This window comes from Lutra lutra, chromosome 11 (assembly GCF_902655055.1).
Source record: "Lutra lutra chromosome 11, mLutLut1.2, whole genome shotgun sequence".
NCBI classification, from domain to species: Eukaryota; Metazoa; Chordata; class Mammalia; order Carnivora; family Mustelidae; genus Lutra; species Lutra lutra.
The window spans coordinates 46501573-46517635 of NC_062288.1; the positions used below are offsets into that span (position 1 = coordinate 46501573).

Here is a 16063-nt window from a genome sequence, read left to right on the forward strand (position 1 = left end):
TCTGATTTTATAACAGTATATAACTACATTTTGAATATTTTTACTTGAATATCCCATAAGCAGCTTAAACTCAATGTCTAAAATTAAACTTTAATTTTCCTGTACAATTCTATTTCCTCCTGTATTTTAGTGAATGGAATCCCATCACTGTCTTAACTTTTGCAAGGTATAAATTTTAAAACAAAATCACCATAAAATGTTGCCTTTCACACAACCCTTACCTTCAGTCAGTCTTCAGAAGTTAATTCTACCTCTTCTATACTTTTTAAATCCATCTACTTCTAGATGGCATTAGGCATTTCCTAATATGGAGAGTAATATCTATCTATCTAGCTAGCTATATTTTTTATTAACATATAATGTATTATTTGTTTCAGGGGTGCAGGTCTGTGAATCATCAGTCTTGCACAATTCACAGCACTCACCATAGCACATACCCTCCCCAATGTCCATAAGCCAGCCGCCCTACCCCTCTTTTTTTCTTTTTCTTTTTTTTTTTTTTTTAAACGAAACTCATGGAGGTAATGTAATGGTCTCGTAACTTCCTTGTCTTCATCCAGTATAACCATAATATATCCATAATAATCACAATCTTTTTAATGTTAAAAGATATATTGAGGCATATTAAAAATGCTAAGAATTGGAGCAAAAATCTGTTGGAATCAGGCAGCCCCAGAAAGGAGATGATCAGAAGTGTTTGACTAACAGGAGCTAGGGAAAAACGTAACTAGATAGAGAAGTTGACAAAGCAAAGCAAGGGAGCTATTTGACGGAGTATTGCTTAGGCATTTACTTTATTTGGGAAAGGCTTGTTGGTTGTTTGTGACTGAGTGTCCTTAGATTTCCAGTTCTTAACCTCGAGGGATTTGCAGGCTTAGGTTTCGGTTTGCTTTTGTAGGCTGCCAAAACATTAGAACCGTATCAGTCTCATGGCCTCCTTGTTTAATTAACACTGAGGAAATAGACTTCCTCCTTCCAAGATGTAGCAAGGTTTCAGCCCATTATGGGATAAGGCTCAGGCTTGAGGTCCAGAATCTGGATATTCCTGTCAGTTCTATGTAAGGATGAAGAGTTTATGGTTCCTTTCAATCTGGAGACCTGTGAATTAAAGAGACAAGTTAATTGCCCTGCCCACATCCAACAGACCCTGGTGGGACAGGCTTAGAATAATTCAATAGACTCCACTGATCACACAGTGCTGGGGGACCTGGGGGTAAGGCCTTCCAGGAGACACAGACTAGTCACTAGCTCCCAGTGATTCCGAAAGCGAGGTGCATACTGACAGTTCTGTCTAGGGCCCAATTCTGCTTCCTGGGAAGGGGTTTCTAGGCTTTTGGGGTCTTCCTCTGGACTCTTGGCTTCCTGCACCAAGTCATCTTTCCTTTCCCATAAGAATAGTTCATGTTTGCTGCTGAATGATTTCTCACTGTGCATTCTTCACAGGAAGGTTGAGAACACCGTGTCTGTCCATTAAGTCTTTCTTTGTTAAAGAATGAGAACTCTTCATGTTTAATCACTGAAAAGCTCTGATACTTTGTGCTCACAGCTGACATTGTTATTTATGGTGTCCTAGGAGTAGCTTTTAGTAGACCAGGAAGTAGACTATGGTGACCAGTGGGGCAGAGGGCATGGAATGATGAGCTATAGGTGGGAGTAAAGAGATGTGTGCCGTGTCAGACAACATATGTACCTCTTGCTCTGTGAATGCTTTCCTCTCCCTTCCTTGGCATTGACTTTCCAGAGATGTTTTTCTGGTGGAAATCACCCTTTTCCTCAGACAAAGCCACCAAAAGTAATGATATTAAGACAGAACAACAGAACAGAAAAGTCCATCTTTCCGATTTAGACATTTTGTTATTTTACCAAGGGGGGGAAAGTTTGGTCAGAACAATTTTCACCAAAATAAAAATGATTATTTTATTCTATCTGACACAGTTACTTTAAAGAATGTTTCATATACTAACATTTCCTCTGGCCAAAGAACAGAACAGAAATGGACTTCGTAACTCCCCTGAAGCCATGTATAAGCTTCTCTAATCCTTTGACCATTTAGAAGTTTAAAAGGTCCACGGAAGTTTTCAAATCTTTAGCCTTAGGGTTAAATGAAAATCTCTGAAGGTAGAAAACTAAAATGGTTTAGGATAACACTAATTTTGAGAGTAAAGGTAACCTTCAGATTTATTTCCATGAAATTCCATTCTTGCAAAAGAGCACATGCTAATGGATAATTACTAGTAAATCTGGTCTTCGGTAATGTAATTATCTGTTCTGAGAGGCATGTCAATTACAGATCAGGTGACGCTCAGGAGAAGTATGGAGTACTTCTTACAGAAAATCTTTTCCTTAGAGCCCACGTATATGTTCTTTTCCGAGGTCTCCTTAAGCATTTTTGTACTATTCAAAAAAGTAGAGATGACTTGTTTCTGTCCTTGAGAAGATAATATTTTCGTTATAATATGTGAGTATTTTTCATAACGGGCAATCTTGCTCTTTTTCAAACAACAGTATTCTGACCAAGGGATTTTTTTTTTCAAGATATTTATTTATTTATTTCACAGAGGGAGAGAGAGGGTGTACAAGCAGCACAAGCTGCAGAGAGAGAGGGAGAAGCAGGCTCCCCCCCGAGCAGGGAGGGCTCCATCCCAGGACCTGGGGGTCATGACCTGAGCCAAAGGCAGATGCTTAACTGACTTGAGCCACCCAAGCACCCCCTGACAAAGGGGATATTAAATTATTTTAAAATATCTCTTTCCTACTTGACTTCTCTGTTCTTTAGGTAGAATCTTTTCAAAGATTAGCAAAGTATCACCAAAATTATGTGTTCACTGAGAAAAAGCATAACTTTAAGTCTTGTTCAATTGAGGGAACTATAAATTAAACATTTAGCCACATGTCTATGTAGAGATGCTATCACAAAGTCCATATGATTCTACGCCCAAAATCATAGAAGAAATTGGAATTTTGTCTCTCTAATAGAAATTTGAAAAAAAAAATCATGTTTTCTCTATTTTAGGGGGAAGATTTTTGAACACAGTTTTTGTGGTGGTTAATTTGGAATTAGGTTCCTCCAGAGCCCCTTCCCTGTGTGGCACTGGGTTAGAATTGATCAAAAGAAAAAGCTGGGGGGAAGCGGAAGGGAAGCAGTAGCAATTTGGTCTTGGAAGGTTAGTGTGCTGAGCCGTGGTCCAAACACACATGTGACAGTAGGTTCCAGCATGTCCTTCCTTTCCGGTATTCAGCTTTCTGAGTGCTGGCCCTGCTGACCAGCAGGGGCCCCCAGGTCCCATAATGACTACATCTCTGGCTGCTCAAAGGAGGAATAGCTAAACAAGGCAACTGCTTTTTACAGACTGGGTCTTCAGCATGATTTCATGGTCCCACATCAACTACTTGATACGCCTTATTTCCCAGCTTCTCCTGCAAGCTCCAACCTGTCCACCTGCTCCAGAAGCTTCAGCAGTTGCCTCTCTCACAGAAGTGCTGTTTGTGCATAGATAAAATCCTTGAGAACTAGCACAAAAGGATTACCTCAGGAGTATTAGGAATATCTCAGTGTAGCATGTAACTGTTTTTAATTAGGAGTTGGTGAACACTGTTCTTGAACTGTGGCAACTACTAACTATTGTGAGGAGGAACGAAATATTAATTTCACATAATTTTAATTTACCCAATACCTATATAATTTGAGTAAATAAACTGGAATACTAATTATTTCTAAAATTAAATAATTATTTTACTTAAACCATAAGTATGGACAGACACATTTTTAAATTTGAAATGAAGGCTTGTTACTGATGCAGCACTGAGTGGAGATGCTATTAAAAGAAGAGTGAAGGGGCGTCTGGGTGGCTCAGTGGCTCAGATGCTATTAAAAGAATAGTGAAGGGGTGCCTTCGGCTCAGGTCATGATCTCAGGGTCCTGGGATTGAGCCCCACGTCGGGCTCTCTGCTCGGTGGGGAGCCTGCTCCCCCCCCCCCCCGCCTGCCTCTCTGCCTACTTGTGATCTCTGTCTGTCAAATAAATAAATTTAAAAAAAGATAAAAAAAGAGTAGTGAAGCGGAAGAAGAGAAGAAGATGCGTCACAAATTTCATGATGAATGGCCATTGCAGTCTCTAGGACAGCAAAACCAGAAAATTTACTCTTGTGTAACAATTTTAGAACAGTAAGTGGACAATGTAAGGAGAAATTTTCAATAAAATGAGAGTGAATTTGATATTTTCTTTCAACAAAGGGAATCAATTAAATTAGCCACTTAAAATCAAAATTAAAAAAATAAACAGGATGAATTGGCTAAAATGAGAAAGGTATAACAAAGGTTTTAAAATGATTTTTTAACAGACTCTAAATTTATAAATCACCTGAATTTTTGTATTAAACTTTTTGGAGAGATGGTTAAAAAATGATTATTTCATATTTTTATTTTTACCTTCTTTCAATGTGACTACCAGACAATTAAAAATTAAATAAATGGCTTGCTTTATGTTTCTATTGGATAGTGCCAATCTAAAAAATATACGAAGACTTGAATTTAAGTTTCATTCAAACACATCTAGATCTTTCCCCTTCTAGGACATCTTTGCAAAGTATATTTTAGTTTTTACTATGTAATTTACAAATACTTGTATTTTTATGTCAATATTACTGGCTACTTGTGCCTATATGCACAAGTAAACATTGATGTACAAGACTATTTCTTCATAAGGGGCACCTAGGTGGCTCAGTTGGTTAAGTGTCCAACTCTTGGTCTCAGCTCAGGTCTTGAACTCAGGGTCATAAGTTCAAGCCCTGTGGAAAAAAAAAAATTCTCCAGAAACTTAGAAAACAACCATATATATACCATATTATCCTACGTAGTCCTTTCCAGCATACCTATAACTTTTCTCCTATAGCCGAAATTTCTTTCAAAGTGAAAATACATGTGAATATTTGAAAAGGACACTATTGAAAATAAAGATTTATCAACCACAACTTACATGACATGTAATTTAAAAAAAATGGGAAACAGTGTTGCTTATATTTATTTTTATATATTTACATATAAATATATAATTATAATTTATAAATATTTGTATTATTAAATTTAGAATTATAATTATAAATTTATAATTATAATTTATAAATATATAAATTATATATATTTATATATATATAAATTATATATATTTATATATATCCAGTATATATATGTGCTTTATATATATATATACAGGATAATACTTGATATAACATTTAGTAACACTGGTGCATTGCACTGTGGATTTTGAGTTTCATTAAACTTGTCCATTTAAGAACCAATCTTAGAATTTTCTTTTGCTGTGCTGTTTCAGTGGCGTCATTCATAACCGTACTGTATCATTTTTGGAATGAAATTCTTCCACAGATACCATGTAAGCAGGGTCCTTGCAAGACAGACAGTGCTCTACCAATCCAAGGGCTGAATTATCAGGCGTCAGAGCCAACCTAGTGAGATGACCAAACGCACACTCTGTAGAAACTTAGACTTGCTCAGCTCTTGAAGGCAATTGTCAGCATTTGAATTCACCGGAGATGTGGCCTGTTTTGATGAATCGTCAACAAGTGGATATGGATTCCAGCTGAAGATGCCTAACACCTGGGTTGACATTTAATATCTTTTGAAAGGATTCTTTTGAAAGAGAGAATGAGAGAAAGAATGACAAAAAGACAAAGTTACATTATCATTCTTTGAAAGTATTGATCAACTTGAAAGAAAATTGGTTTAAAAAGAAAAAGAAATAAAGTCTTAGTGTAAAAAATAAAGGTCATTCCTTCCTAAACAGGTTGTGGGTACCCCGAAGTTGGAAAGGACCTCCACTGCCAAAGCCTGAGTCCGAAGTAGTTTTGAATCTTGTGTCTTACTGAAGATATACTTCTCTTATTTGCAGAGTTTGTGTGGAGGACTAACTGGTCATGAGATTTATCAGAATATTGAAATGTAGCCCACAGGGACAATTTTTCTGCTATTCTTATTTCATATTCCTGACCTTGTAAGGCAAGAGTGGAAATTTGAAAAGGACCTATAATTCAGAGTATATACATTTCTGCAAATACAAAGCTCTGGAATATGAAGGAGGTGAAACCAGCAGAATGGCAAGTAAGATACTTGATGAACCCTCTTTCCAGCAAAATGCCAACTTAAATGGTAAAAATCATAGATGAAATAATCATTTAGCGTCTCTGGAAACTGTGAATGGATGGAGAAACATTCATTTAGAAGATGTACTAAATCTCAGAACAACGAAAACCAGTGGCAGTGGAACCTTGCAGGAGCTGCTCTCTAACCCCCCCACTCCTGGCTCTCCCTTACCGAATCTCTAGCCCAGGTGACATCCTGGGCAGATGTCACCAAGAAGAGAAGTTCCTGCCCTCTCCTGAGCTCCTAAAGGGTTCAGTGTTTCCATTTCTCACCTTCATCCCAGCCCTGTGTTGCAGAAGTTCTATCCATGCAAATACACTTGAGGGAAGCAGGTTTCCTTTTTTTCAACCCAGTCACTACTTATAAAGCAGAAGTTCACCCCAAATGCAGCAGGCTGTCCTTGGTCTTGCCTACCTTGTAGGGCAAAAGTTCCATGTCAGGAGGGGCAAGCCAAAAAGTCAAGAGGCAGCCGTCCTGCTCTTTTTCTTGTGGCCAGGGTGCCACTCTTGGAAAATCAGGTTCTTACCCCAGCTTTGGCAAGTAGTGCAAAGATTCCACCAGGAGGAAAGGCAGGCCTTAAAGAGAAGGAGCTACAGCTTGGCTGAAGCAGTCTGCTTTATTTGGAACCCAGAATGGAAAATTCTATGCCTGCGGGTGGTTTTAAAAACAATGTAAAATTTGGTGAGGCCAGTCAAGAAAGAGAACCAGAGAAAAAGCATCAGAGAAAAAGACAGCTGAAAAGAGCCATCTTAGGATCTCGGACCGTTCTGGGGGTCAGGAAGGCTGGGCACATGCGCTGGACTGCTCCCAGTTTGGAGCAACCACTTCAAGCAGAGGGGGGCCAACTGTAAGCATTTCCCCACTGCACAAGGTCCATCAGCAGAGGGCAGAACCCTCACTGTCATACTGGGTTTAAACACAAACTGACCAAACACAGATTGAACAAAGTAAACTGCTCACACCTAGGGACTTACTAGAAAGTGAGGTGTAAAAATAAAATCACACCTTTATTTAAAAATAAAATCCCTGGTAGTCTGGGAAACAATGCATACCCCAAGCTACTGCCTCTTGGGAGAGTTCCAGATCGGGATCTCTGAGCTACTGGTCCCTGAAGGAATATGTGACGAAAAAACATAAACTTCTAGAAGTGAATGTTAGCAACCTCCGAGCCAATACGTAGCTCTGCCAACCCAGGGGTGACTTTTACAGAGCCAGACCAAGAGATAAAAACAATGGAAAGATATCTGAGGAGGAACATTAGAGCCTGAACCCTGGAAAGGAATTAAAATTTGCAGAAGTACTTGAACAAAGTCATTAAGCAAATAAATAACTCCACAAAGGAAGACAGGAATGACCCCTAGGGAGTTCTCAGTATCCAGATTTGCTACAATATACCTAAAACACTTAACGTTCAAAAACAAAACAAAACAAAACAAAAAAGCAAAAATACCCAAACCCTGAGATCTGCAAAGAAATAACAAAGTGTGATCCCTACACAGGAAAAAACGTTGGAATAAGAATCACTTTTGAAGGGGCCCACATGGTGAGACAGCAGACTTAGCAGACAGACTTCCCAGCAGCTATTACAAATATGTTTGAAGATTAAAAGAAATAATGCTTAAGGAATTAAAGGTATGATGACAATACTTCATCAGAGTGTAAATGAAGAGATAAAGATAATTTTTTTTTTTAAAGTGAAGTCATGTCACCACGTGGGCAGCCGCCATTACAAAGAGCTGAGCTCCAGGACTAGATGGAGGGGAGGAGGGCAGTGGCGGGGGCCGGTCCTGCTGGGAGCCCGACAGAAGTACATGAATTCCATGTCCACTCACCGTCTGTGGAGATGCGCAGGGACAATTTCATGATCTCATGGAACTATTTAGAATTGGTGGCAAATCCCCAGATCCAAACTACTTGTTTATGGGAGAGCATGTTGACAGCATATTATTCACTTGAAACACTTAAGCTGCTTGAAGCTCTTTGGATTTGTTACCCTGAATACATCACCATTCTTCAAGGGCATCATGAGAGCAGACAGATCACACCAGTATATGGTTTCTATGATGAGTGTCAAAGGAAATATGGAAATGAAAATGTTTGGAAATATTTTATAGATCTCTTTGACTCTCTTCCTCTCACTGCCTTGGTGGATGGACAGATACTCTGTCCACATGGTGACCTCTCACCAGCCATAGATCGCATCAAAGTGCTTGATCGCCAGAAGTTCCTTGTAACAGTCCAATGTGTGACTTGATGGGTCAGATCCAGACGACTGGGGTGGTTGGGGTCTATCTCCTTGGGGAGCTGGTTACACCTTTGGGTAAGACATTTCTGAAACATCTAGTCATGTCAGTGGCCTCACACTGGTGTCCAGAGCTCACCAGCTGGTGATGGACGGATGTAATTGGTGCCACGGCCGGAAGGTAGTGACTGTTTTCAGGGCTCCAGACTATTGTTATCATTACTGTAATCAGGCTGCAATCATGGAACTTGATGATACTCTAAAATGCTTTCTTGCAGTGTGACCCAGCACCTCGCAGAGGTGCTGTACCCCAGACTATGCCCTGCAATGCCATTGTAAACTTGCACAGTAATGCCATGAACCGTATATTGACCTAATGGAACAGGAAGAGCGACAGATAACTCCAGAGTGTCAGAGAATAGTTAACATTCAAAAAACTTGTTTTCACAGGGACCAAAGGATGTGGCATATAAAAATATAAAGCCTTGGGGCGCCTGGGTGGCTCAGTTGGTTAGGCAACTGCCTTCAGCTCAGGTCATGATTCTGGAGTCCCAGGATCGAGTCCCACATTGGGCTCCCTGCTCAGCAAGGAGTCTGCTTCTCCCACTGACCTCTTTCCTCTCATGCTCTCTCTCATGCTCTCTCTCTCTCAAATAATTAAATAAAATCTTAAAAAAAATTACAAAGCCTCTTGTCATCAATAGCCATGACCACTTTAGAATGGACTGGTTCATTGCATGCTGAAGCGACACTGTTGGTGGAGAAACCAGTTTCTGGAATAGCACTGTTAGTAGCTCCTTTTGCTTTCTCTGTTGAGACGGCAGATAATAAAATGTCAACATTAACACCTTGTGAATACAATTTAATTTCCACTTAGCTATAGTTTTGCTCAGCAGGACTGTAGATAAGGGTAGCAGCAAACCACCATTGGAGCTTAATGAACGTTTTAAAAAGTTAAGTACCAAGGAAGACCTCCCCTCCTTAGGAATTTTGAAATTGTTCTGTTTATTTATTTATTTATTTTAAGGCTTACTTTATTTGACACACAGAGAGACAGTGAGAGAGGGAACACAAGCAGTGGAAGTGGGAGAGGGAAAGTTGCCTTCCTGCCAATCAGGGAGCCCAATGCAGGGCTCAATCCCAGGACCCTGGTATCATGACCTGAGCCAAAGGCAGATGCTTAATGACTGAGCCACCCAGGCACCCCCATTTTGTTTATTTTTAGGGATACCATTTAATTGTATGATTTGTCTGCACTCCGTTTATTTCCCTTCTCAAATCTCAGCCTCATGTTGATCATTGTTATTGCCAGAATCTGATGAGTTGTTTTGAACAGAACTGTTTTTTTCTCCCTCCTGTAAAACCATGTTACTGCACAAGTGCACTACAGTGTTTTTCACAATAAACTTGTGAACTAAAAGCAAACAAACAAACAGAAACACCTGGAAATTCTGGAGATGAAAATTAAAATAACCAAAGTGAAAAATTCCATGGAGGGAACTTCACAGTAGACTCGAGGTCAGAAGAAAGAATCAATAAACTGAAGATAGATCATTGGAGACTAGGTAATCTGAAGAGAAGAGAAAAATGAATAAGATAGCCTCAGGGAAATGTGGACACCATTAAGGACACAAAAATGTATATGATGGGTATACCAGAGAGAGAGAAAAGAGGAAAGGGGGCAGAAAAAAAGTCAAAGAAATGATGGCTGGAAACTTAACCAAATGTGAAAAAAGGCATCCATTGGCACATCCAAGAAGCCAAACAAGTTCCAAGCAGGGTAAATGGACAGAGATCCACAGCAAGAAACACTGTAGTCAAAGTGTTGAAAGAGAGGCAAATCTAGAAAGCAAGTGAAAAAACAACTCCCTGTGTATAAGGAAACTCTAACAACATGAAACATTTAACGTCTCATCAGAAACAGTAGAGATCAGAGGGCAGTGGGAGGACACAGGCAGAGTGCTGAAAGTAAAAAACTGTCAAAAATCTTAACCCTCGTAAAAGCATCCTTCAAAAACGAAGGTGAAATAAAGCTATTACCAAATAAAACCTGAGAGAATAGGATGCTGGAACATCCGCCTCACAGGAAAAATAGAGCTCTTGAAAGAGACCAGAAATGGTAAAACCTAAAAGTACAAACAACCCGTAAGTCTGCCAACTGATAAAAGCATGACACGTGTTACCCCCACAGCAGGGACTATCACTCAGCCATCTAATGGAGGCAAGGTATGGATACATTTTGCAAAAAAAGTACCTAAAGTGAAAGAAGCCAGTCACAAAAAATGTGCGATCTCTTGTATGACATATCTATAATATACAGCTTAAAAAAAAAAAAAACAATTTTAATTATTTGACAGAGAGCGGCAGGGAGAGGGAGAAGACTCCTCACTGGTCAGGAGCCCTGGACTCCGGGATCATGACCTGAGCTGAAGGCAGATGCTTAACTGCCTGAGCCACCCAGGTGCCTAAGTCTAATATACAGACTTATAAAGACAAATTAGATGAGTCACTGCCTCTGGCTGGGAGAGAAGTGAGCCAAAGTGGAAGGGCGGGGGGCTTCTTGAGGTGGAATGAAAATGTTCTAAAATCAGATTGCAGTGATGATTGTATAATACTGTGAATGTACTATCACTAATTTTATACTTTATTTAAGTATAATTGGCACATAATATTGTAATAGTTTGAGGTATATAGCATAATGATTCAAATCTCTATATGTTATGCTCTGCTCACTTTAAATGGGTTTTGTGGTATGTGGAGATATCTTAGTAGAGTGGTTTTTTTAAAAAAACTGACCGAGAAGGCACACATCTTTAAAATATACTTCTCTCTCCCATTGTATTAGTGTATCCATCTTTTCCTTTTTTTTTTTTTTTTAATTTATTTGTCAGAGAGAGAGGGAGAGAGAGCAAGCACAGGCAGACAGAATGGCAGGCAGAGGCAGAGGCAGAGGGAGAAGCAGGCTCCCCGCCAAGCAAGGAGCCCAATGTGGGACTCGATCCCAGGATGCTGGGATCATGACCCGAGCCGAAGGCAGCTGCCTAACCAACTGAGCCACCCAGGCGTCCCCCATCTTTTCCTTTTATACTCCACTTCCCAAATGTTCAATAGTTAAAATTAAGTACAGTCTTTATTCCTCTGGTTAAGGATAACAGATGAAATTATGTCATTTCACAAAAGGACATTTTTAATATAGAGTTTACTTAGTTAAGTTACCTATGTGTATTTAAAACAACAACAACCACCACCACCACAACAACAACAAACGTCTAGCTCAATATTGGTGGTGGTTGCGAAATAGGAAGCTTCCAGTCTTTACCCTGTCTTTGGCCGGCTCCATACCAGATGTAATAGCATTATTCCTCCGTCTGTACCTCTCCTGAAGTTTGCTGTTGACTCCCTTGACAGAAGTCAAGCCTATGACAGCAGGCAGCATTGACACATCACTGTGTTTAAATGGCCTTCCTTTTAATCATTAGTTACCTCCCATAATAGCCATTAGCAGGACCAGCATTTATGAAATGCCCAGTACCATTGCCCTTGCTGGTACACTTGAGGGTTGAGGCTCTTAAAAGAAACCGATGTTTTACGTATGTTTGTTCAGCACAATTTGGTGGCAATCCTGGGATTAGTACTTAGTTTTCTCATTTCCCCTGAGGGGTGGCTGACTCACCTGCACCATTTCCCTACAGAAACACTAAGTAGAAAGTGTTTTACCACATCTCGTGTTTCTAATATGTTTGCTGAGATCTGCATGTTCTAGCAAATTCTAAGAGGGATATTCTAAGAGGCTCTATAGTTAAAGTCATGCCATTCCCTCAGCTTACATGTTAACTACTTTGCCGTTAGGAGGTATTTTCTCCTGTGCCGTTCTTCTCATCTCCCCCCCCCCCCCCCCCCCCCCCCGCAACCTCCTCTTGCTCTGGGGCGGTGGACTTTCCTACATGTATCTTGCACAAAAGACGTAAACATTATTAAGGTATTTTTTTTTTCTGTTTAATGTCAAAGCTTGTGTTTTTCTGTGTTTTTCTGTGCAAATCCGAATTGTACAGTGATTTAATGATAAACCAGTTCTAAACCAGCAGTCATTGAGACTTTTACCCTTTCCAGAAATCAGGACTCTTTTAAAACTGGTGTGTTTTTAAAGAGACTGGAGAAGGACAAGTGTGGAATTTTGTGAGCTCTGGTGATACTTCTCTTATCTTTATTTCTAAGATGCTTGGAAGAAAAAGGGACTGAAATTAAACCCTTCATACTAACTAAATTGTTTCCTGAATCCCTCTGAAAGCTCTCCCAGAGGAAATCTAGAAATGACCACAGTTCTGTAGTACCCGCTTTATATTATTAGCATTTTCCGGTCCCTCCTTCCAATATGTACATAGCACATAAAGCTTCACATAAGATACAGAATTGCTCAGTGTTTAAAAAACAAACAAACTCTAAATGAGTTTAAAAAATTGTAACCCTTTTGTAAAGAACAATATAGATGTTATATCTTGAAAACGACAAGTGGAAGCCTTTTCTGATTCAGATTAGGTCAGCTGTATTTATTTTACAATCCAAATTCCCAATGCATTGATTGGTTATTTTGAGGAGGCTCTTGGGAGAGATTTCTCTGAAGACCATGAAACCCTAGAGATCGTGTGTGTGCGTGTGTGTGTGTGTAGTCTCAGAGTAATAAATCATGGCTATAAAATTGTGCTGCCCCACAAGGTAGGTGATAGCATTCTGAGACTGTGTGTGCTCTAAGTATTTGCAAGAAAAAATAAACACATACCAGGATATAGAGAGTGAAAGCTATGTGCTTATAAGACATCTAATGCATCCCATAAACCATTATTGGTTTAGTATCTTGCTGGTTGTGAAACTATTATGATGTCTCTATAGACCCATAATTTTCTATGCTGGAAATACCAAGCTTTGTCTACCCCCAATAAAATTATCAGGTAATATTTGTTATTTATTGAGAGTATTTTTTATTGCATGTAAGACTATTTGAAATTATTGGTCAATAACCATTCCCTGCCTACCCATCAGAATGCAAACTTTGATGAGAAAAGGGACTTTATCTGCCTTGTTGACCACTGTATCTCCGCAGTCTGGAAATAGGAGCTATCAGTTTTGTAGGTGTTGGATAAATATGTATTGACTAAAAGATTAAAATGAGACTAAATATTGCATTCGTTTGGAGATCTAATTTATGTAGACTGGTTCATCTTTTAAATGGCAATGTTTACCACTCAAAACTTATTTATTCCTGGACATTCCTTTTCCCTAAATAATTTTTCTCAGAATATTGTAATCTTAACTACTCTTAACTTGTAAATTATCACTGAATTTGTAAATTCTTCAATTTAAGACATCTTGGACACTGCACATGTACTCCCAAAGTATCATTTTGGTAAAAGAATCCCTGATGTTGAAGCACAAAAGTTCGAGGGTATATATTTTCAGAACTTTTGTTAGCTTCCCATTTGTAAAAGTTCTCCCTAAGATGTCATGGTGGTGCTTTATTAAATGGGTCAAACTTCTGAAGTGTAAGGACATTTACATGGTTTTTTTTTTAAAGATTTTATTTATTTATTTGACAGAGATCACAAGTAGGCAGAGAGGTAGGCAGAGAGAGAGGAGGAAGCAGGCTCCCCGCCAAGCAGAGAGCCCGATGTGGGGCTCGATCCCAGGACCCTGGGATCTTGACCGGAGCCGAAGGCAGAGGCTTTAACCCGCTGAGCCACCCAGGCTCCCCTACATGTTTTTCTTAACAGGCTTTCCTCAGAGATAAATTTTCCTTTCCCCTCAATCTCCATTGTGCCCTTCCCCACCCTGCTTCTCTCTTGCCTCTCCCTCCTTTTCTTTTCTGCCCCCTACTTTCTACTCCCACCTCATCATGGTCACATGAGAATTTGAAAGGGAATTTTTTTATTATTATCTTCTTGACTAATTTTAGGTTTGCAGAAAAAATTGAAGGCACAGGAATTTCACATAGAATTTCTGCCCACTCCCGCCCCCCCACCCTAGCACCATGCACAGCCTCTGCCAGCATGACCATTCCTCACCAGGTGATGCATTTGTGAAGGCTGATGAACTTACCTTAGAGTGCTGTAGTCACCCAAAGCCCAGAATTACTGTGAGGGTTCACTCTTAGTATTGTACATTCTGTGGGTTTGGATAAATGTTAATGACATATATCCAACATATTGGATATTACAGTTTTTTAAGGCTATTATGATACTAGTACTTTGGCTTCTTCTATCCTTTCTTCCCACTGTGGTTTATAAGAGCAGAGAAAGGTCGAATTACTGATGAGCTGTTTGCAGTTTATTAATGGCTTCCTTGACAGGTGTAGGTGGGAGAAAGAAAATCTGGAGGAATTTGAGAGTGATATGTAAGGACTGAAATTATTTTACCTTCACACTCAGGGATACTCACACTCCCAGGTAATGGGAAATCTAGATCAACTGCATGTCTTCTCTGTTCTGTGAGAACTCTGAACAGTGGCTGGGGGGAAGGACTGCACATCGTTTACCACTTGTGTTCTTCAGTTCAGACCCAGGCTGTCCGCTACCAACTGTCAGGAGATCTGGTGCCAGAAGACAGGTTTTCTATTTCTCTACCCGGCTGGCTTACCCACAAGTAGTGAAGACCACACAGAAGAGAAGAGAGGATAAAAGAGATAACATCTGTGAAAAGGCATCACACTTCTTTGCACACAGAAGGGATATATGTGTCATGTTTTGGGATTATTCCTCTCTGCCCTACCTTCCTATTAAACTGAGAGGCCACTTATCCAATGCTTAGTTCTGTACATTTCCAGTAGTGTCTCTAAAATCTGTTAATGTTGGGTCTCTTTCTTGGCTGTACATTACAATCACTGAGAACATAGAATAGATTATCATAGAGTGTACTGATAAAATAACAGAATTATATCTAAAATATACAAGTGGCACAGAGGACGAGTGGTTAACTCCACTTTGGGGAGGAAGAGGCTGCTTTTAGGTAATAATGGTTACGGTGAGTTTTGGAAATGAATATGAATTTCCAGGCATTCCAGAGTCCAGAGAATTAGGGAGGAAAAGTCAATCCAGGAAGAGAATAGCACATAAAAAGGCACAGAACATGAAGTATCTGGGAATCTGTGTCCTACTTTTGCAGAATGAAGAGTTTTTGGAGTGCTGGGAGATGTCCAATTAGGTAAATCACATAAGACCCAACATTTCATCTTAAAGAATTTAGACTTACCCTTATACAAAATGAGTCAGTGAAATGTTATTGCCAGATGAGAGACATGATCAGATAGATTGGTAGTACTTCTGATCTTTCAGGAAGGGGTTGAGGGTAGAGGTGGTAAAAACCAGTTAGGAAGCTGTTGCAATCATCTGATTGGAAGATAATGAGGACTTATAATGGAGATTTCACATGTATTAAAAGTATTTTAAAGAATCACTTAAAATTTGATGTAGAAAATGAAAGGGACAAAGTTACGGTGAGTTCTTGATTTCTGGTTTTGGATCCTTGGGTCCGTGAGGTTAATACTAACCAAAATGCAGTAAGGATAAGAGAAAAGAAGTTTCGGGGTAGGGAATGAGATGTTGACTGTAAGATTGCATGTGTTGAGTCTGAGGTGCCCACAGGGAATCAAAGAGAAGATACCTTACTAAATATAGT

At 39.5% G+C, this 16063-nt stretch overlaps 1 pseudogene; it reads left to right on the plus strand.

Moving 5' to 3' along the window:
* The first annotated feature begins 7983 nt into the window (after nt 1-7983).
* LOC125080901 (serine/threonine-protein phosphatase 2A catalytic subunit beta isoform-like) lies at nt 7984-8775 on the plus strand (annotated as a pseudogene).
* Nucleotides 8776-16063: the final 7288 nt, after the last annotated feature.